Here is a 21,031-nt window from a genome sequence, read left to right as displayed (position 1 = left end):
CCAAAATTCTATTTTAAAAGGCAGAGAATTTGTTTACACATTCAGAATTCTCTGCTTTGTTCATCTTGCTGTAACAATAATCTTGTTGCAATGTCTGAACCAGAGCTGCCATTCTATCATTATATAGTCACTCATCCTGTAATATAGTATTATTCTAATCTGGAGGAACTGGGTTTGATTCCCCGCTCTGCTGCTTGAGCTGTTGAGGCTTATCTGGGGAATTCAGATTAGCCTGGGCACTCCCACACACGCCAGCTGGGTGGCCTTGGGCTGATCACAGCTTTTCAGAGCTCCCACAGGTCCCGCCACCTCACAGGGGTGTTTGTTGTGAGTGGGTGAAGGGAAAGGAGATTGTAAGTCCCTTTGAGTCTCCTATAGGAGAGAAAGGGGGATATAAATCCAAACTACTACTACTACTCCTTCTTCTTCGGTCCTGGTCCTAGGCATGATTTGGAAGGCACAAGTTACAGCAACCTCACAAAAGCCAGTCAAAGTCTGGATTTAGCTTCTGGAAGAGACCTCCTAGAAACCTTGAAACCTTGATTTGTGCTCCAGAGCAGAAGAAACCCAGGATATAAATCCCCACTTACCTGCTGCTGCGCACTACTCTCCCCAAGTGGTCACGAGGGTCCCCCTGACACTCCCATTACGGGGGGAGGCGACAACGCATAATACCCCCCGGATGCTGTCAGCTGCAGCCCTCAGCGATGTCATTTCCTGGCACTCCTCAGAGAGCAGCAATCCTTTTGATTACCCCGCTGATGGGAAAGCCTAGAGTGCGCCAGAAATGATGCTTGTGGGAATGTAGCAGCAACAACTTTAGTCGAGGCAAATGCCGAGCAGAAACAACCATAGATAGAGAGCACCATGGTATACAGGAGCTCCTTCCCATTTACCAGCAACATTGTCTTTTAACCTAAGGGGGTGGTTTTAACATAAGGACCTCTAAAACATGAGGTCAAGATCACAACATCTTTCTGTCGATCCCAGTGGGCAGCAGGGGCTGGGAAGAAAGGAACAAGTGGATCATTTAAAATTGGAGTGGGGAGAATTACAAGTCCTATTAGTAGCAACCTTCAAAAGAAAAAAGTCATCTTACTGCAAGTGGTACTACCTGGCAAAGTAATTAGGGACGGTATTTACAGCTTTGCTACCATTTTTATGTTGTTTTGCATCTGTTCTACTTACACGAAGAGAATAGACATAGAGGGGAACATCTGTTTCCAGCTGCAGCCAGATGTGTAACATTCCCCAGCCAGAGATTTCCCTGCTGTTTCAATGGGCTTTAATTATGTGTGTTTCGGTACGCAGGGTCATCTCCCCTACTGCAGACAGACACATGCCCTGACTTGGCTCTGAGCAGTTAGCATAACCTGGCGCTGTTCAGGTTTCTGTTCTTTTACTTAATCCTCAGCTCACCGTAGTAACATGCAGGAGAAGTAATATAGTCCTTGTGTAGATGTCACCTCCACTTTAAAGAGACAGACATGTATCGTAGGCTAAGGGAAGAGACATCACGAAGAAAAAGGAAAGCACTGTAATCAAGGTCTCATCCCAGCTGACCAAAGAGATAAAGTGTGTAAGAAGGGGAGTAAAAGGATCCGCGCCAAGAGCAGAACAGGCAGCCCTCAGGGGGGGGCCTTGTTGAATCCGGGCTCACCATTAAAGGTCTGCGGTATAAAATCTATCCAAATGAATAAATTTAGCCCAAAGCCAGAAAGAAGCTTTAAAAAGGTCTCGGTGACATCTTCCCAGATTTCATATAAAGGCCAGCGCACCCTTTAAAAGGAAACTTTGAGTCAGGAAGGGAAAAGGAAATAGCAGGTCCATTGTCAATTAAATTATCAAAGGAAAAAGGTATGTCTTGGCCTGAACGTTACAGATCAGTGTGTTGAGACAAAGGATCAATTCCTGGCTGTGTCTCATATTCACTGTGCAGCATTGGGAGGTGGGTGCTTTTTCTGTGCTATCCAGTGCAATATACATGTATATTCAGAAGTAATTCCCACTGAGATCACTGGGACTTCCTCCCTAATAAATGTGCATTGATGGGACTACAACCTCAGTTCCCCTTTTGTGAATGGCATCTACTTCTCATGGGTTACCAAGATACACAATAACAATTTATGCAGCGCTATCAGTTAACATGATGTAGTTCTTAATTACAAAGCTACAAAGATAAATCTTTGCTCAGAGGACTTGACCACCAGGGAAAAGAATCTGGATAGTCATGTACATTTTCTAGTGCCTGAACATTTTAAAACAACAAAAAGTTTAGCTTGAACTTGATGCTGATTCCTCCTAATAATCCTGCTTGGATTTTTTTTCAGGGGTGTGTGTGTGTGTGTGTGTGTGTGTGTGTGTGTGTGTGTGTGTGTGTGTGTGTGTGTAACTGCTGTTTAATTCATTGCAGTTCTCATGTTCCTTTGACTTGTTTTCAGTGAGAGTGGGACAGCTGGTCCATTTGTCCTTCAGTTGAATTTGGGGGATGGAACATGGGTTAAGCTCCTTCCACTACAACAGATCGATGGGCAATCAGAACAAGCGAACCAGGTGTTGGAGCAGTACCTGAGGTGCTATATTAATTACCATCAGGACAGCTGGACAGACTTGTTGCCTTTTGCAGAATATCCCTATAATAATTCTGTCCATCAGAGCACAGCACAATCACCTTTCCGGGTGGTGTATGGATAAGAGAGGAAGCCATTTCCTATGTTGTCGGGCAGCGTGAAGGGGCCAGGGGATCTGAAGGACTGGGTTAAAAAGATTCAGGATTCCTGGCCTGATATACACATAAGAACATAAGAAAGAACCTGCTGGATCAGACCAGAGTCCATCTAGTCCAGCATGCTGCTACTCGCAGTGGCGCACCAGGTGCTTGTCGGAGCTCTCACATGCAGGATGTGAAAGCAATGACCTTCTGCTGCTGCTGCTGCTCCTGAGCACCTGGTCTGCTAAGGCATTTGCAAACTCAGATCGAGGATCTAATTAAATCCAAAGAGTCTTATAAACATTTTGCAGACAAGGCTGACATGACTTTTGGAATGGGAGACAGGGTGTACATCTCCATTAAACATTTGTGGTGTGTCCAGCCTTGCCAGAAACTGGGCATGGGGCCTTATTTGGTGAAATGGATGATAAATGAGGTTGCAGTTGAAGTGGACTTGCCTAAGACTTATACAGTTGTTCATCCCATTTTCCAGGGCAACCTCCTGAAGAAAGCACCACCTGCCGATCAATGGCATCCTAAATGTAGAGATTCCTCCTGCCCCTTCTGGTTGATCAACAGCAACTTCACAAAGTGTCTCAGATTTTGGGCTCACGACTTCACCGGGTCTGTTTGCAATACCTGCTGTCTTGAAAACGTTTCCCAGAATGGGCAATGAATGGGTAAATGCTTCTGATGTCCATACACCCAGACTGATTCGCTCTTTTCATTGGACATACCCTGATAGATCTGGGAGGGGGATTTGAGGATCTGGGGGGGGGGGGGAATGTCCCGTCCTGCTTCGTCTGTGCCATTATTCCAGGATGGGATGTGACGTCTGGTCCTTTACCTTGTTTTCCTACATGATATGCTGGTTCATGTAATGGTTTCATTTTCTTCTGTGCCCATCTGTGCTGTGTAATTGCTTTGACTGCTTTAAAAGTCAGCATAACCTTGCTCACAAGCTTCAAAGGAACCTGGCTTCACAGCTTGGGAGACAATCTGACTGGGAACTGATGCTCTGCTTGAGAACTGCTTGGGGTGCATGAAGGAGGCAAGGAGGTTGTTGCATAGTAGTGGAAGGGATAACTGAGTGTTCTGGCAGCTAAATCTGAGTTCTGTCGATGGATCTCTAAGTGTTTCCATTCTGATACTTGTCATTCAATAAAGAAGAATGCTTTACAACAAGGACTCTGTATTGAGCAAGATCAGGGACACGACAGTGAGCTTGAAATTGTAAAGTTAAAAATGGAATGTTTCAACACTTCAGTCCTGGGAATGAGTGAATAGTGGCCTGGATTAAGACCACTATTGAGGAATGACAAAAACAGAAGAGAGGTGAGGCAAGATGTAGCATATAACACAAAGTCTGACTGAATAATATCAATCAGACTCCAGGAAAAGCCTATCAACAGAACTATTATTTAAGTTTATACCCAAACTGCAGATGCTGAGGATAAAGAAGTTGGAAGCTTTTAAGCAAGTGTCCAGGAAAAAAACTGATCACACACCTAAATAATATGGACTTCTAATCAAAGGTGACTGAAAGGCAAAAACAGGAAACAAAGCAGGATCTAATATTGTTGGTAGATTTGAGTTAAGCATACAGAATAAAGCAGGAGAGCGGCTCTCAGAATTTTGTGACGACAACAATTTGTTCATTGGAAACATATGTTTCAGGCAACACTAGGCAACCAATATAGAAATCAAATAGATTTCATAATTGGAAACAGAAGATGGAGAAGCTCTATTCTCTCTGCTGAAATAAGACCAGTAGCTGACTATGATAAGGAACATGAATTATTAATATTGAAAATTAGAATAAATTAGAATAAAGCTGAAGAAAAATAGCACAACATTCAATTACCGTAGCGTTTGATGTGGTCGACCATGACCTTTTGACCCACCGCCTGGCTCGTTCCCGAGATGCAGTGGCTTTGTCAGCCTCAGTGGATTACCCTCGTTCTCTCCCGTGATAGAAGTCAACAGGTGTGGTCTTGAGACCACAACTTCCAAGCAATTCGCCCACTGTGTGGTGTGCTAGAATCAGGGGCCTTATTATCCCTGCTCTTATTTAATATCTACATGCTCTTATTTAATATCTACATGCTTTGGGCTGGTGTGTCACCAGTATGCTGATGACACCCAGCTCATTCTGTTGATGGAGGGGGGGATGGCCTCCGCCCCTGCGGCTCTACAGCATTGTTTGGAGGCGGTTGCTGGTTGGTTGAAGCAGAGCAGGTTAAAACTTAATCCATCGAAGACGGAGGTCCTCTGGCTGGGTCATCAATGCGGGGAGATTGGTGGTTTCCAGCCACCAGTGTTGGAAGGGGTCTCATTGGCCCCGACCTCTTTGGCTTGTAGCCTCGGGGTCCACCTGGATTCTTCATTATCTATGGAGAGACAGGTGGCTTGTGTTACCCAAACGGCTTTTTTCCATCTTCGCCAAGCACGGCGGCTGGCCCCCATCTCTCCCAGGTCGACCTGGCCACAGTGATCCATGCCACGGTCACCTCCAGGCTGGACTACTGCAACTCACTTTACGCAGGCCTTCCCTTGCGACTGATCCGGAAATTGAAGCTGGTCCAGAATGCAGCGGCTCAGCCTTTGACAGGTGGTTCCTTTAGGGATCATATTACCCCTGTGCTGTACCGTCTGCACTGGCTCCCAGTGGAATTCTGGATCGTCTTCAAGGCCTTCAAGGCAAAAGTAATGACTATGGGGGAATTATTCAATTTTAGGAAAACAGGGAAACTGTCCAAGAATTTCTGTTCCCTTGCTCCATCATCAACCAAAAGGGTGACTGCAGTCAAGAAATCAAAAGGAGATAAAGACTGGAAAGGCCAACCATGAAGGAGCTAGAAAAGATTCTTAAATATCAGGATGTGTTACTGGCAACCAAAATCAATTTAATTCATGCTATAGTGTTCCTTATTACTATGTATGGTGTGAAAGTTGGGTAATAGAAAGCTGACAGGAAGACAGTAGATTCATTTGAAATGTGGATAAAGTATTATGGATACTGTGGACTGCCAAAAATAATAAGTAGGTTCTAGATCAAATCAACACTATAGATACCATCTACAAAGCACTAACAAAAACCACTGTATCAAGGCTGCTTACACAAATATATAAGGTAGCAGTGGAAGTGTTTTAATAAATAAAGATAAAGTGCAAAACAGTGCCCAAAAATACAAAGCCCAATAGCATGGATACACAGACAGACAGACAGACAGACAGACACACACACACGCACACACAAACAATAGCAGGGGTGTCTCTATATTAGCAACAAGCTGTCAATCAGTAACATACTATGTCTCAAAGTTAACTTATTATAAGTACTGTAATGCGCATGGATATATGTTCCAAACAGTTCAAAAGAATATCCAACCTTCCAACACCATATAACGCTTGTTACGTAGGTGCTTCCACATGTAAGTGAAGGTCTACCTCCTTCTTAATGGGAGGTAGACCAGTCCTGTGAGTGGCTGCATTTCTCAGATGGTGTCTGTGTAGCTACGAATACACCTCCCTCTCATGGGCCAGACATAGAGATATTGCTGTAAAAGGAAGTTATCACACTGCTTCAGCAGTGGTAAAGTTTTTTCACACCAGGGGAAGAGGATATGTCCCAGCAGCTCTAAAGGTTTTCAACTCCAAGGTAGTTCAGCAGCTTCTCTATGGGTTCCCTTGGATAACACCATGGAACAATTCCTGTTGAAAGGGCTAATCCTGGCTTCCTCTATAAAATACTTGGATTACCACACTCTGTACCATATGCTGTACTATGCTTAGAAACTGGTCAGAACCTACTTGAAACAAGAGCATGGCTGAATACATTCAAAGTATTGGATCAATTATGTTTAACTCTGATGTGCATGAGTTTAATATGCACTCTTGGCCAGACTATTGCCTCAAATGGTATCCCAACTTCTCAAATCAAAAAATTCACTCCAATTGGTTTATTACTGGAAGATCTCTGTATGCTGACACCCAGAGATTTTTCAAACCTTGAAAAGTAGGACTTCTAGAACAGAGAATATCATATCTTGTTGGGACAAGCAAAATAAATCCTCATGCCTCACCTCTCTTATTTGGAATAATGCGGAACAGGGGCACATAGCCAAATATCTTGAATTCTTATTAACTGAACCCCAGCAGAGATGGAATATCTAGGGAGCCAGATCCAATACCTTCCCATCAGCCATTACAAAGGGGTTGTTACTTATCCATACCTCTCCAGGGATCGGGTTTTTGTCCCCACCTGTAAAAAAATCAGAGTGGGAGATCTTCACTGCCCACATTATTGTAGGCTGTCCGAGATATGTGGGCATTGAGGGAATTTCTCTCCCAGGCTGGCCCTAGACAAATCTGAAAGTGACTCTGACTGTTCTGTTGTGGAGCTTCTGTTAAACAACACAGATGTCATGCTCTTGGAAAAAGTAGCAAATTTTTTTTTACAAGTGACAGAACTTTCTAAGTAATGTATACTGCTATATACAGTCTTCCTGTCTGCGCGTTGAATGTACTCTTGATTTGTATTTCAAAAATGTCTGGCAATGCTCTAGAACCTATTTTTAAATGCCAAATAAAGGTTGTTGTTGTTGTTGTTGTTGTACACCTCCCTCTAAATAAAACAAAACAAAAAGGAAAGACAACATGGGCGTTGGACTGCCAGGGAAAACAAACTTTATTCATGAACTTCCTACCAGGAAATAGCAAGTGGATGAACCTCTGTGGAAAGGTAGTGCAGCAAATAGTGGCGCCAGGGAGACTCTCAAGTGGTAGAAAATGGCAGATGCAAGCTGCAGCTAAAATAAAAGTAAGTGCTTTAACGAAGGGGGGGGAGGAGGCAGAAAAAATAAGACTTCTGAGCTCTGCAGGTATGCACAGCACACAAGAGAGATGTTGCAGGCGGCTTAAGGGAAAAAAGGTGCACATTTAAGTGACTTAAAATACACGCCTTTAGCTGAGAGTTCCTCCCAAAGTTGCTCTTTTTCACATCCCCAGGGCATCTTATTTGTGCTGTGTAGAATGAGCCATAATTTAACTTTGAAAAAGCTTCTTGCCTGGTTATCTGAGGTGAAACACAAAGTGAGAGAAAGTTCATCTCATTTCCTTAGCTCAGACATATATTTATTTTATAGAGTAACAGAGTGGGACAATAGAAGAAAATCCCCAGAAAGTTATGTGCATATGTAACCTCAGCTTGTGGGTTCTGTGGGGCAGTACTTGGAAGGAGTTGCAAAGAACCAAATTTAAACAAACAGTTTACTTCTCTTTACAAATAACTTTAAACATCAACATTTAACATTACAATTCAAGGTCCTGTTCAGGTTGCATTTCAAGTCCTTCTAGTTACAGTCTACTGATTACTGCAGGAAGTCAAATTCTTCTTTTGCAAATTAGGTTGGCTATCCTGAAGGCCACCAAAAGGGCTTGATAGACAGGATTACAGCATGATGAAGGTTTCCAGGAGAACTCTCACCCATTACAACCACAAAAAGAAACCCTGAAACAATAAACTCCAACATTTACAACGTAGCAAAAAACAAATAACTACCTTCCCAGTAGTTCCCAATAACATAGCAGTTTACCTTAACAAGGTGTTAGGGGCTTATGGGAACCAAGGTCCCATGTCTGGTAGCCTTGTTCTCTCCTGAGAGCTTCCTGCAGCCTTTCTGCTGCTCTGAGTCTCCACCCCCTTACTGGTTCAACCCATTCTGGGCATGGGGGTTACATTCTCCCCCCTAAAATTCCTGTCGTCTAGGCAGTGAGTACTATGCAACTCTTGAAATCATTAAACAATTATTTCCCCAGAGATTCCTGTACTTGGAGGAACCCACATTTTGTGCATCTGAATGCAGAACATTGTCTTTCCCTTAAGCTTAGCTGCACTGGCAGTTTGCAAAACTCTTTACAGCAATTGTTGCAATTCAATAAACAGTTTGCAGAAGGATGGGGATTACAACTGGAATCGCATTCCTTCATTTAACTGAAACAGAGTCATGTGTTTCAAATTCACACTGTAACATCCTCTTGAACTTACATCACATAACAAACAGTTTTTTATGGGGATCAAACCCCAACCCTTGTTGCACACTTCCATTGCAAAGCGAATTTATATTTGCAATCTCACTTCAAAGCCCCACACTGGTTGGGCGCAATTTGTAACCTCAGCTTGTGGGTTCTGTTGGGCTTGGTACTTGGAAGAGGTTACAAGAGAACCAAATTTAAACAAACAGTTTACTTCTCTTTACAAATAACATTAAACATCAACGCATTTTAACATTACAATTCAAGGTCCTGTTCAAGGTTGTGCATTTGCTAAGTCCCTTCTAGTTACAGTCTACACTGATACTGCCAGAGTCCAATTCTTCTTTACTCAGTGGGTTGACTCCACAAAGAGACTCCAAGGGCTTGATGAACCAGGATGCAACATGATTCGAAAGGTTTCCAGGAGAACTCTCACCCATTACAAGCAACCACAAAAGAAACCCTGGAAACAATGAAAGCTCCAACATTTTACAACATAGCAAAAAACAAACAACTACCTTCCCAGTAGTTCCCAATAACATTGCAGTTTACCTTAACAAGGTGTTAAGGGCTTATAGAACCATGGTCCGAGTCTGGTAGCCTTGTCTTCTCCAAAGAGCTCTGCAGCCTTTCTGCTGCTCTGAGTCGCCACCCCCTTACTGGTTCAACCCATTCTGGGCATGGGGGTTACACATACATAGTAAAACTGACCAGCAGTGAACATCAGAAGAAAAGAATATCATAGAAGAATCAGGGAACAGGCTTTGCCTCTGGGTATAAGGGAGGTGGGAGTTTTAGCCCTCATGATCCCCTGCCTTCACAAGAAGTTATTTTTCTAATCTCTTTCCCTAGCAACTTAGGAGACAGAAAATTCTGCAAGTATGTGCACTATGTATGTTAACACAGGATTTTTTTTTAAAATAGAAATGATATTACATATGAGCAACAGCAGCCTTGCCACCAAATAGCATAATTGTTTTTAAGATTATTGGTGCCCATGTACATGACCAAGAGCCAGCAGATACAGCAATAGTGCCACTACCATTTCTTCAACATCACTAGAATGTAAACAACAATGTGGATTTTGAGGGAACTGTCATTTTATCTAGGCATACTGTAGTAAGCCCATGAATGTTAATATATAACCGTGGTGGCGAACCTTTGGCACTCCAGATGTTATGGACTACAATTCCCATCAGCCCCTGCCAGCGTGGCCAATTGGCCATGCTGGCAGGGGCTGATGGGAATTGTAGTCCATAACATCTGGAGTGCCAAAGGTTCGCCACCACTGATATATAACCAGTCTTTTTCAGCCAAGGGTACCTTATAGGGTTAATTTAAAGATACAATGAGAGAGAAGGGACATGCACATTGCCCTAAGTTCCTTAGAGGAAGGGTGGGATAAAAATACCATCAATCAATCAGAATGGGCATGCTTGTAATTAATGTCACTGGCAACATGACACATTTTTCACCAGTGACAGTTGTGAAAGCAGCTTAATATTCCCTTGTGCACCTCTATAGTTATGTTATAGTTATACATGTACACCAATGGAGTAGATTAACAATGGCAGCACAACAAGCAAAACCTGTTTATATGTCACAGTCAGTCTGGTTAAATCTGGTCAGGAGCACTTGCACTTTAAGACTATATATTGACGTTATGCCATTTCAGTGACTTGGGTTATTTGTTATATACTCATGTGGTTTGTGGCTTTTAGCTTTCTTGGAGGATTCTTGTTGTATATATGACTTGGGAACTTTGCACGTTTTGCACTTTATTTCAGTGTTTGCACTTGCATTTTCACTAATTAATTTTTTTCATAAGAGCTTTCAGCCGGGTAACATATAGCAGCTTGAGTATATTATTATATTATTCCTGTTTTATATTAGACGCCATGCCCTTTATTTTCATTTTGGGTTTGATTATTGTCTGTTTACATGAAGCTGACAGTTATAACGATTCTCCTCTAAAACTTGTTTATAGGTTGGGGGAGAAAACCTTCACACAAGGTAAGAGGAAAATACTTTGTTTAGATATGACCTCTGAAAACGTGGTAAGAGATATAAATGCCTGCGTCGCATATTGAAAGAGAGAAGAACACCCTTAAAGATTTCACACACAAAGTAATCCTGATGAAGGATGCTTTCATAAGTATTCAAAATCCACCACAAGGTGGCTCCCTGTGCATTTCATTTAACTGGCCAACTTATTTTCTTCATTTCACATTGGCAAAAGAGTTGCCAATGTGTCTATTTTAAAATAGTCTCTCTCTTTCCAGGACACACACAAATCTTTCAAAACATCATGGGTCCCCATTATGGTACTATTCTCTATTTCAAAGGCTCCGAGAACAAAGACTATCATGATCATGTTCTCCTTATGAGTTGCACTGAACAGCTGGCTGACCATAATTAGAACAGATGAATTTTTGACCTGATGCAGGAACAAAATCCATATTTGTGTCTGTGTTTTTTTAATTTAAAAAAAAATGCAGCAACCAATCTACAGTCAGGGAAGGTGCAGTGACTGTAGTGCTCTGCTGCTGAATGATCAGCACTGGCTGCCTATTTTTTTTCTGGCTCTGCTCTCAGAGTGTTGGCTCTTACCATGGAAGCCCTAAATGACTTGTGGCCAGGGGACTTGGGGCCATCTACTCTCATGAGGTCCATCCCACCAATAAACATCTGGTTCACATCTGGGCACCCGTGTCTTCATGGGTGAGACAGGTGGCAATAAGGGACACATTTTTTTCAGTAGTGACACCTTGCTTGTGGAATGCCCTTTCCCTTGACACTTGCCTGGTACCTACGTTACTCACTTTTAGGTGCCAAATCAAAATGTTTCTGTTTACACATGCTTTTAATTAAAGGTTGATGTATTATTACCATTTAATAGTTTGTTTTAGCTGGAAAACTGGTGTTCATTTTTAACTGCTTAATTATCTAGGTTTTTGTTATGTTGATAGATTTTTTGTTTTGTAACAAGTTGCAGCTGACGTATGGTGATCCTGTGAGCAGTGGAGGCGTAGTGAGGGGGCACAGGGGGGCTAGAGTTCTGGGTGCCACTTTCTGTGGGGAACATTCCAGGGCTGCACTGCTCCCCCTGCAACTGTGCCCTGTCCCTGTTTGGCCTGCAGGGCTCACCCCACCACCAAACTGAATGTGGAGCTCAGGAGCGGGTCCAGCCATACTCGCCCTGCTGTCAAACTCCACATGGAGTTCCGGAGCAGAGCAGCCTGTTTGATGCTGGTCTCAGCTTGCCCAAGTCCAAGCTTTAAACTACAAGATTCAAGCTCAGTCCAAGCCTCACTGAAGCCAAGGTCAACCTGAGCACTGAGGCTCACTGGCTCTAGCTTTATACTGTTGGCTCCCCCACCCTCCCACCACCACCCACCTAATTGGAGATGGAGCTTGGGGAGTGAAGCCAACAGTATACAGTTGGAGCCAATGAACCCTGATGCTCAGTTTGATCCTGACTTCACTGAGGCTTGGATCAAGTTTTAAACTACAGGCCTGTAGTTTAAAGCTGAACCTGGGCAAGCTGAGACAAGCATCAAATGGCCCCCACTTCTCCCAAACTCCCCATGGATACAGGGCAAGTCTTTTGGAGTTTGGGGATGGGGCACAGCTGTGGAGGGTGGCATGGTACCCAGGGTGAGCCCCAGGTATCGTTCAACAAGGCTACGCCCCTCCCTGTTGGTTTTCGAACAAGTACATGCAGAGGTGGTTTGCCATTGCCGGTCTCTGCACAGCAACTTTTGACTTCCTTGATGGACTTCTATCCAAATACTAACCAGGGCTGACCCTGCTTAGCTTCTGAGATATGACAAAATCAGATGAGATCAGCCTAGCCTGGGCTATACAGGTAGGGGCTGTTGGTTTTGTGCTGGGTTTTAATTAAGAATGTTTCTTTTATTTTTGCAAGCTATCTGGGCCAGGTTCACTGAAGAGGTGGCATACCTCTGAAGAGGTGGCATACAAGAGGTGGCATACCAAGGTGGCTAAAAGATTACAAACATGTCTTAAAAACCATTAAAACCAAACCAAACAGATACACATCATTAAAACAACTCAGTCTAAAATACGAACGCAACTACAACAATTAAAACATAAGGCAGGAAGGAGGAGCTACTGAGGGAAGACAAGCTGAAGCAAAAAGTCTTCAGAGCGTGTGTGCAACCCCCTCCAGGACAGTCCAACTCTGTCCTCAAGCAGCTCTGTCACCAAGTACCTTAATGTTGTCTGGAATGAACTTTAGTTTATTGGTCCTTATCTGTCCTTTTACCATCCCTGTGTATCATTTTGAAAACACTTCAGTTAATATTAGTGTAGGATTTCTTGACTAAAAAGCTATTAGCCATAACTTACAAGCAGCAAAGCAGGCCAGCCAATTAGTATAATTACCACTTCATTATTATTTTCTGCATCGTATGCATGAACCATCTAGGCTGAGAAGTATAGTGTATAATAGAGCTATGCATATTGCCCCTATCTGAGCCTCTGGGTCTTTGTATTCATATCTGGATTTTTTTTAAGTTGCAGAGAAAAAATATTGTGCTATGGCTGTTTCAAATTCACGGCTGAGAAAACAACACAAACCACTTTCAGAAATGCAAATGAATCCTAAATAAAACCAACGACTCTTATGAAAAATAATCTTTAAAAGTCATGTAGGCATTCTTCATTCCCACCCTGCACCACCCCGCACCACCCTGCACCCCATATACAAGCCCAAAGGGAAAAGATACCCACACCTCACCAATTTTCTATTTAAACTCACTGCCTGGTCATTACTTTAATTCTCCCCAGCTGATACCTGTCAATGTTGCACTAACCTCCTAGAGTCGAAAACTGATCAATTGCACCCAGAATATAAACAGGTATCCTGCTTTGCCCAGAGAAGCAGACCATTAACAAAATCAGTTTCGACAACTGCCCAAACTAGTCCTTCGTCTTTTCATTTGTAATTCAATCAAATTCCTCATACACCCTACAAGCCTCTAAGCAGTCAAAACGTTTCCCTCCCAAATCAAACCCCATTGGTCCAACAGATAAAAACGGCTTTTTCACCCAACAATATGGATTCACCCACACTTGAAACTCGGACATCAACATGGAACCAGGCAAGGATTCTGTTCTGAACAGGGACATGCCCCCACCACCATCTTTGAAGGATCCTAGAAGGCTGACCCCACCTCTCTTCAGACAGGCAAAACACATTTTACATTATCCCTTCTATTCCCCATTCAGAAAGCAACAACTTTATTTCCCCCAGGGTACTGGCTCACTTTTATTTTGGGAGATTCCACAAGTCTGAATATAATTCATTGTATCATAAAACATGTGTTTAGCAAGCACTGAAGTTTCAAACACTATGCCAGTTTCAAGAAATAATACCTTAGCAAGGCAGCTAGCTTTATAATCAACAACTAGGTATTACGTGGAAGGTGAAGCTGATACACTGTTAGCTATAAATTCCATGAATAACTCCATGAACAACTGCACATAATGGGGGAAAGGATACAACTATTGCAAGTCATGTGGCCTATGATCCACTGTTCAGAATTCATCTTACAATGAATACTTGGTAAAAAATCTTGCTCATCCTTTAAGCCTGGCTCACGTTACGTGACTATGGTGGGGTGCAGAATCTTTAATACTGACCTTCCCATGAAAGGCAATTTAAACCCATCCTTCCTGAAGTCTCACCAGAAGGTCAGTGGCATCCCTGTGGGAAGAAAATGAGAAGTTTGGCTCAAACACCGAAGAAGTATCTACTTGCAATTACACTACGTAATGCTGGTGATGATGTAAATAGTAGCAGAAGGCAGTTGTGACATGCATTCAGAGGCGGGACAAATTCAGAAGAACCCTCACTGCCTCAGAGGGCTTCTCTTCACTCAAAGCATGTGGTGACAAGCAAGACTGACAGCTGGACCAACATCTGATGTACTGGTGCACATGTCTGTCATTCTCGATTGCAAACTCAAGTTTCACACCACAGCTGTGGGATACATGATAGATATTACATTTGTCCACACCCCTTGTTTCTCTTGTGTAAACAGTACATATCTTCTAAATGTTTATGACTATGTTTATGACTATCACCACATTAACCCGGAATAGCATTACCATATTACAAGATGGGAGGGGATAACAAAAAAGGCCACCTAGAGATTTAAATTGGGGTTTTCCCAACTCACAATTAATTCTCTGAAATTGTCTGCTATAGTAGCCAAATTGAATCACATATATCAAGCATGGTGTAACAGCACCAACTCCCTGAGGGAAGACAGAGGACCCAAAAAGGGAGTGAGGCCTGTTGCTGAGGCTGGATATTAGAGTAGCTGAATTTGTTGGCCTATAGGGCACTCATTTCACCTCACCTCACCTCACCTCACCTCACCTCACCTCACCTCACCTCACCTCACCTCACCTCACCTCACCTCACACACACGCGCGCGCACGCGCGCGCACACACACAGGCTTTTTAAACAGGACTCCTGTCAGGGAAACTTAAACTATAGTTTTCAAATGCTGCCACCATAAACTGCAGTAAGATAACTGGAACTTAAAGAGAGGCTTTTGAAAGCTTAAAACACAAAAACTGGATTTTTATTTAACAAACTTCTCTTCTCAGGATGATGGTTCAGAGAGGCACATAAGCATTACTTTTAGGCAGATACTTTTTAGATGTTTCAGAACAGTTTCAGTAAATTTGGCTTTTAGTACAGACTTTGGGGTAAACCTTCCACACACAGTCCAGAACCCGCTCCTTAAACATCCACCCTTATCTCCAAAGGGAATTTTACTGGCTTAGGAGAGTCTCCATGTCATAGGTTTCCCTTTTGTCTCCCACCAACTTAGGCCTCTAGCCTCTGGTATTCACTGATCCTTCCTCTCCATCTCTCGGAGATCACTTAGAGGAATCTGGCCACCTAGCCTTTTTCCCTCTGTCTCTCACTGGCCGCACTGCCACTAGACTGCCACTAGACAAGATCTCAGATTGAAGGATCTGTGGGCTGACACGATCTGTGTCTGGCTACTCAAATCTGTCTCTCTCTCCACACAGTCTCAATTCCCCATCTGCCTTCTGACAGGTGTCTTCCTCTTTCTATAGCAGACAGAGCACCCTATAGCTATAGCATTACAGCCCAGCCAATCAGGTTGCACTCTGGTTATCTCTGGGGTGCTCTTGTCCTGGCTAACTGCACCTTTGCTTTAAATAGCCTAAATAGCCTAGTCCTGGCTAACTGCACCTTTGCTTTAAATAGCCTAATCCGGCACACATGGCCTTTCCGAATGGTTTTTAGAAAGTTTCATTTTCACACAACGTTTGGTGCAGTTTCATGGAAGTTTTTTTTACCAATAAAAGAACTTTAGGAAGGGTATAATATAATCCTGACTGTTCCCCTTTTGCAGATATTCCCTTCTCAACCTAGCCTGTGTTAATTCCAAAGGTGCTTCTTCAGCAACAGCTGTGACATTTTAAAGCACAAACATGCAATGCTCTGCTGAGGTAATTTTTAAAAGGGAGACCTGAGAAGAGGATGAAAATCAAGCCATATCTTTTTTCCTTTTTTTTAGTTTTCTGACACATTGCTCACTGTAGCCCTATTTTTCTTCCCTTTTAAACTGGTACTATTATTTTTTCCAGTCCTGGAGACTATGCTACTTTGAATGCATTCCTGTGCCACTTTGGAAGGGATGGGGGTTGCTGAGGGAATGCACACTGTTGATTGAAAGAAGATTTGGGTAGCTATATTGATCTACAGAAAAATCGATGAACAAAAGTATGGTAGTCTAATAGCTTTTATTAAGTCCTACCAGAAAGAGATAAAATTGCGTGAAATATTCATACACTGATATTCACTTTATTCTTCCTTCAATTACATTAAGTTTGCTACCGGGAACGTGTGCAGGATTGCATATTGGGATCTTGTCACCCATAAAGCTTACAGTGCATCTGTGAAGGTTATCACTTGTGCTCTGGATCCCTGCCAATCCTGGTTGCTGAAATCATGGTGTCCATCATAACTTAATCATTGACTTAAAGAGGTGGTTATCTGCCCACTATTTTAAAAAAATTCCCACAGAAAAATTATGTGGCCAATAAATACCCAGTCTCTGCCCTTTCTGGGCAAGGTGATTAAGAAAGAGGTGGCATACCAACTTCAGGTCTTCCTGGACTGTTTCCACGTGGTCAAAATATCCTGGGGTGAGTGAGAAAAATATCCTAGTTCAGCCGTGAATTCTGCATGGCTCCCGGCGCTAATGCAGGACTGCCCCAGTGCTGCCCCATGATATTTCCCTTACCCCGCAATATTAAAAAATTGACAGTTTAGCAGTTCTTTTTAAAGATCCTGGGGTGACCCAGCTGCCATGCAAACCCCACGGGAGAAGACCCGGTTTATTTTTGCCACCTCACCACTTTCCCATTTCGCCGGGGGGGGGGGGGAGCTGTTACTTCTTGCCTTTGGAGCCAGCAAGACATGGATTGTGTAGGGGAAAGGGGGGGGGAGAGAGCCATTCCCTCTACCTTTGGAGCCAGTGAGGCATGGATCATGTAGGAAGGGGAAAGCTGGGGGGTGGGGGGGGGGTGAAGAGCCGTTCTGTCTTTTGTCAATGGGGTAAAATACAACATTGAACAAATTGTGGAACAAACTGGAACTTTACCTCCCGGTCCTGCCTTGGCTCCTGGGAAGAAGCGGGGAACCATGCGGAGGCAGAAACTGGGATAAAATAACCCCTGTATAAATTACCCTGGGGCTCGCCCGGTGTAGTTGTGCTGTGCAGAAATGACTCTGGATAACTTATCTGCTCTGGATCTTTTCCAAGATGGTTTCAGAAAGGGCTATGGGATGGAGGTGGCACTGGTGTCCTTAGTTGATGATCTCTATTTAGAAAAAAGGCCATGCTTCCGTATTTCTCCTAATGGATTCATCTTCAGATTTTGACATAGTGGACCATGTCACCTTGTAGAGACATTTAGGAAGAGAAGAAGTTATCAGGGAACTGTATTGTCAAAGGCTTTCATGGCCAGATTCAACTGGTTCTGGAGGGTTTTCCGGGATGGGTGGCCATGGTCTGGTAGATCTTGTTCCTAACGGTTCGCTTGCATCTGTGGCTGGCATCTTCAGAGGTGTGTCACAGAGAGAAGTCTGTTACACACTGTGACTCTTCTGTTGTTATGTTTGTTGTTGTTGTTGTTGTTATTTGAAAACTAATAAAAAGCAATTTTATTAAAAAAAACTCGACCTACTCACTTTCTAAAATCAGTTGGGAGGTACCAGGAATAGAGTCAGCAGGCAAACAGAGACTCCTGATCTATATAGTGAAAAAGATTCTTTAATGGAATAAAGCTGCATTGTTGTTGTGTACCAGATAGCAGCAAGAATTCTTGCCTGAGTTTAATAGAGCAAATAGTGAATTACTTGTAAAGGAAAGTACCTAACGCTTCAATCTCATACACACTTACTTGTAAGCAAACCTCAGTGAATACAGAGTAAATGTGAACAGGATTGGGATGCACTTAGCTGCAACTGTAATAATCCATCAGAAAGTACATGGGTTAAAAGTGATAGGGTCTTGGCAGGTCTACTCAAAAGTAAATACTCTTTTTTCAATGGAGCTTACACCCAGGATAGTGTTCTTTAGCCATTGTCATGATTTTCATACACTTATAGCTGAACTACTCATGCTGATTACTCTGGTCTACATAGACTTCCATACAGCAAGAGGCCAGGCTCCCTAAAGTCGCAGGTGCTGTGATCCAGATTGTTGAAATATATATTGAAATATACCTCCACATTTCTTCCTAGCGAGGTCTTACTAGCAAGCTACCCATGATCTCCTGTTGCTTGATCTAATCTATGATGGATTAGTTTAATATCAGTGCAGAAATACTGAAATAGTACAAAAATGAAAGGATTTCTGGCTTCTTTTCCTCTTAAAAGTTGTACAGATATCTTTGTGTCCTCCGGGTCAGGAATAGGCATTATCAGATGATCTGATTTCTCTTTCCAGAATCAAAGCTGTTTTAAAGCAGTTTTATCCCACAGACTCTCAGAGAATGGCTTGATTACTTAGTATTGTTCGTATCAGCAAGCATATTACAACTCATTGTCACAACCACCATGTGCAAGACCTGTTTCTGCATGAAGGATTCCTATTAGCATTCACTACTGTACAGGGGGCAAATGACTTAGCTACACCCTAGATAATCACCAAGTAGAACAACTCATTTCTGCACTGAACCAAAGTTCTACTTCAGACATTTAAACAGTGGCCCCTTCCGCACACGCAAAATAATGCGTTTTCAAACCACTTTCACAACTGTTTGCAAGTGGATTTTGCCATTCCGCACAGCTTCAAAGAGCACTGAAAGCAGTTTGAAAGTGCATTATTCTGCATGTGCGGAATGAGCCAGTAAGTATAGTTGGTTGTGGTGGGTTTTTCGGGCTGTGTGGCTGTGCTCTGATGGATCTTGTTCCTAACGTTTCGCCTGCATTTGTGGCTGGCCAAAGGTGTATCTCAGAGACACTGTGTCCAGTGAGAAGGGAATGTTTAGTGGGGTATATATTGTCCATGTCCCAGGGCAGGGAACCAATCAGTAAGTGAATACACAAATACTGCTGCTGCTGCAGGGCATGTAAATGTGAATCACTCCCTGGACTGAAAAAACCCATCTGCAATACAATACTATCAATACTATTAACTATCTTTGCATAGCAAGTACCACCCAAACACTTACTGTTTGGTTCTCTGCCCTGGGACTTTAGGAACAAGATCCACCAGACCACGGCCACACAGCCAGGAAAACCCACCACAACCAGTTGAATCTGGCCGTGAAAGCCTTCGACAGTAAGTATGGTTCTTTGGGAATAATGTTTAACCACAATCCCTCCCATTTGAAGTGGACCCCCCCCCCATTTCAAACTGGCCATGTCCAAAGTCTCCATCTCTGTAAATGCAATATTCTGCTTTTTTTACATTTGGGGAAACCAATATATTCCAGCAATTATCAAGGCATTTAATGCCAAAGTTAATTCCCAACTACTTTTTGGCGGCCCCATATGGGTAAATGCAGTTAATAATTCATTGCATATTATTCCCTCTAAGTTCCTCCATAAGGCTATGGTCCTACCTAACTACATACAATACACAGCGATTTGCATTGAATTAGGTCAATATATGTTAGCTGCAATAGTCTGGTTTAGCATTTTCAAATACTGGCTCCCTATTCATTATCATTCAACTCCAGGAAGCTATATAGCCTTATTACTTAAAGAACTTGATTTAACTGACTGGCAGAGTAGAATAATCAAGAAGATAGAGGAAATAGATATATCTCCAGAGGAACTTTGTGTGCTTCCTTTCACTAAGGCCTATAAAACAGTGAAAAACAAACTGCTAAATAGGGAATATGCGAACCTTATAAGAATGGTGAAGAAAACATGCTCGCTGTTAAGTCTTAAACAAGGACATATGGCCCCTCATCTTATAAGAACATAAGAACTAGCCTGCTGGATCAGACCAGAGTCCACCCCATGCATAATTTTATAGACTTCAATCATATTCCCCCTCAGATGTCTCCTCTCCAAACTAAAGAGTCCCAAACCGCGGCCTCTCCTCATAAGGAAGGCGCTTCAATCCCTCAATCATCCTCGTTGCCCTTCTCTGCACTTTTTCTATCTCTTCGATATTCTTTTTGAGATGTGGTGACCAGAACTGAACACAGTACTCCAAGTGCGGTCGCACCACTGCTTTATATAAGGGCATGACAGTCTTTGCAGTTTTATTATCAGTTCCTTTCCTAATTATTCCCAGCATAGAGTTTGCCTTTTTTAAAAATTGAAGTAGTGAACCCAAAACAGAGGAGAATCTTATCAGCATCAAGGTTCAGTGTACTTCCATTTACCCTCCTGACTGGAAGATTCTTGAACATACCTAAAGCTAGATGCTTCTGCTCATGAAACCAGGGATTTGTAGAAACTTTAGCTCACTCTTTACTCTTCTGCCCTAGACATATAAGGGCAAGAGCAAAATATGGTCACCTAGCTCTGAAAACTCTTCATGTTCAGTATGATGCAGACAGAATTTGCTCACCGCTGGATAGTTCAGATCCAGTAGTACATGAATTAGTAGCCTCTTTTTAATGTGAAATTGTGAACATGGACTACTATGTTTTTATGGGTGAGCATTGGATGTGTTTTGCTGTATCGGTCTGTTTTATAACTGCAATGCTTTTAATATGCCAATAAGGCTTTCTGTTCAATAAAT

General features: G+C 42.7%; 1 long non-coding RNA gene across 3 annotated transcripts in view; it reads right to left on the bottom strand.

The window, feature by feature from the left end:
- The window catches only part of LOC125429466, a 250,521-nt gene that overhangs the window by 215,348 nt on the left and 14,142 nt on the right, over positions 1-21,031 (bottom strand). For 2 of the 3 annotated variants that reach the window (XR_007243994.1, XR_007243993.1), the window contains exon 2: positions 14,414-14,477. This is a non-coding gene — a long non-coding RNA (uncharacterized LOC125429466). Of the gene's footprint in view, positions 1-14,377; positions 14,478-21,031 lie in introns of all 3 variants that reach the window. The other variant, XR_007243995.1, reaches the window with a different exon arrangement.

Source organism: Sphaerodactylus townsendi, linkage group LG03, assembly GCF_021028975.2.
Source record: "Sphaerodactylus townsendi isolate TG3544 linkage group LG03, MPM_Stown_v2.3, whole genome shotgun sequence".
In the NCBI taxonomy this organism is placed as follows: Eukaryota; Metazoa; Chordata; class Lepidosauria; order Squamata; family Sphaerodactylidae; genus Sphaerodactylus; species Sphaerodactylus townsendi.
Note: the sequence above shows the minus strand (reverse complement) of the source record. Positions and strands in the feature narration are given on the sequence as shown.